The sequence below is a fragment of the Schistocerca serialis genome, unplaced genomic scaffold (assembly GCF_023864345.2).
Source record: "Schistocerca serialis cubense isolate TAMUIC-IGC-003099 unplaced genomic scaffold, iqSchSeri2.2 HiC_scaffold_1246, whole genome shotgun sequence".
NCBI classification, from domain to species: Eukaryota; Metazoa; Arthropoda; class Insecta; order Orthoptera; family Acrididae; genus Schistocerca; species Schistocerca serialis.
Genome location: NW_026047454.1, coordinates 102,501 through 105,000, shown reverse-complemented (window position 1 = coordinate 105,000; position 2,500 = coordinate 102,501). Strand labels below are relative to the sequence as shown.

The window sequence follows — 2,500 nt, the reverse complement described above, 5'->3', positions numbered from 1 at the left end:
CATGTTGTGCCTTAACCTAACCCATGTTGTGCCTTAACGTAACCCATGTTGTGCCTTAACGTAACCCATGTTGTGCCTTAACGTAACCCATGTTGTGCCTTAACGTAACCCATGTTGTGCCTTAACGTAACCCATGTTGTGCCTTAACGTAACCCATGTTGTGCCTTAACGTAACCCATGTTGTGCCTTAACGTAACCCATGTTGTGCCTTAACGTAACCCATGTTGTGCCTTAACGTAACCCATGTTGTGCCTTAACGTAACCCAATTTGTGCCTTAACGTAACCCAATTTGTGCCTTAACGTAACCCAATTTGTGCCTTAACGTAACCTAATTTGTGCCTTAACGTAACCTAATTTGTGCCTTAAGGTAACCCATATTGCGCCTCAACCTAACCTATATTGCGCCTTAACCTGACGCACGTTGTCGCTGAACCTGCTCTGTAATTGTTATGCAACTCGTTAAATTAGTGTAGTGTTGCCTAACCGCAACCCTCGCAATATAGTTCGCTATTCGCACTGCCCGGTCCCCTGTGTATCGCGTCATGTTAAACACCTTGCAAGTGTTGCTGACTTTCCACATGCTCCTGCTATACACTGTAATGTGGATAGCAGCAGGACGTACATGCCCCCCCCCTTCCCCCCTGCCTTCGCAAGCTGGTCGTTGAGAAGTTTGCATGTTCAATGCCCTTCGCATGCCGACGTACTCAGCCTACGTTGTGGTACGGCCTGTCACCTGTCCGCGGATGTACGCAAAACCCACAAACTGTGCTGCACATTGGTCCGTATGTACTGAATGATACATCGTGGCACATGTGTGACCGTACGACGACTGCGCCTAGCAACGGCGGACCATACAGTCCAAATATTGTGGACGCAGCTACGTGTCGTCTCCCTTTAGGAGCTGGATTGCAGTGTGGTACGCCATTCAGACGTGTGGGAGGAACGGACGCCCTGGATGGCGATCAGCATGAGCAGTCTGTTGATGTAGTGGAGCGTGTATTCGGACGTAGTCGTCTCTTCTCACACACTGTGATAGCATGTTGCACCGCGTTCCACATCTGCGACATGCTGCAGAGGCCGGCTGACAGTCGTTCGCGCAATGGACACCGCATACGTACGGGGGCTACCTTCCACGTGTTCTCTAGGCGTGCACATGTTGTTGCGTCTATGTGGGCAGACGTAGTGTGTTGTGACACCTGACACAGGCATGCAATACTCGTTGCAAATGGCGATGGACGTCTACGTTTGCTGGTGACGTTACGCAAATGAACAACTGGTAACCCGTTGTGGTGCGGTTGTTCTCGCTAGAGGTGAATCAGTGTTGGCGACGATCGGTCGAGCTATTAACCGGTTGTTTCATGGATACCCACCATGCCCACGAACGTGAAAGGGGACCCACCATGCCCACGAACGTGAAAGGGGATCTGGGTGTGAGGCGATACGCGGCGGTGGCTGGGTGGGACCGTCCCCGGCCGGTGAGGGGGGGCCGCCCGGCGTGCTGGCAGCGCGGTGCGTGGGCGCACGCGCTACAGCCGGCTGGTGGGGGCGGCCAGTGGCAGGCGCGCCGGCCGACGGACGCGGCAGGCGGCGCAGCTGCGCGCCGGCGCCCCCTGCTCGCGGCGCCTTGCGGCCAAAGTAGGTCCTCGCGGGCCCGGTACGAAGCGCGGTGGCCATCTGCAGTGTGCTGGTCCGATTGAGGACTGTGTGCGCTGAGGATGCGCCGCCGCCCGGCGCTCGGCGCCGCGACGCCGTCTGCTGCTCGGTCGCCCCAGCGGTTCTCGCAGGTGGTTTGTATCGCAGCTGTGCGGACGTGTTGGCGCGTGCGCTGTGCTGGGAGAGTTCGCTTCGGCACCCAAGTGGGGCTTTTGTCCTTCTGTGGCGCTGGCGTTGGAGCTGCCGGTCACCGTAGGTGGCGCGTGTTGTCTCCCGCCGGCAATGCCACGACAGCACGCTCCCGGGCCTCTGTCGGCAGCGGCAAGCTCAGTTGGGAGCACGGGTGGTCGCACCTAAAGCGTCTACTCGCCTAACTCCGGGCGATTGCGCCTCTCTCGAACCCGACCAAGTACTTAGGACGGCGCTGCGCGCCGCCGGGACCTGAGAGGGTTTCGAGGTGTGTTGTGCAGGGGAGCTCAGCCTCCTCCTGTTTGCAGAATAATTGAGCGGACGCTTGCGTGTTCGCGCGGGCCCCCGGGACACACTCCCGGGCGGCCGGCTGCTCAGCTCTAGTTGACGCAGCTCCCTGGTTGATCCTGCCAGTAGTCATATGCTTGTCTCAAAGATTAAGCCATGCATGTCTCAGTACAAGCCGCATTAAGGTGAAACCGCGAATGGCTCATTAAATCAGTTATGGTTCCTTAGATCGTACCCACGTTACTTGGATAACTGTGGTAATTCTAGAGCTAATACATGCAAACAGAGTCCCGACCAGAGATGGAAGGGACGCTTTTATTAGATCAAAACCAATCGGTCGGCTCGTCCGGTCCGTTTGCCTTGGTGACT

General features: G+C 56.7%; 1 non-coding gene across 1 annotated transcript in view; it reads left to right on the top strand.

Moving 5' to 3' along the window:
• The first annotated feature begins 2,237 nt into the window (after positions 1-2,237).
• The window catches only part of LOC126436799 (small subunit ribosomal RNA), a 1,909-nt gene continuing 1,646 nt past the window's right edge, over positions 2,238-2,500 (top strand). The window contains exon 1 of the ribosomal RNA XR_007580931.1: positions 2,238-2,500. This exon is cut by the window's right edge and continues 1,646 nt beyond it. This is a non-coding gene — a ribosomal RNA (small subunit ribosomal RNA).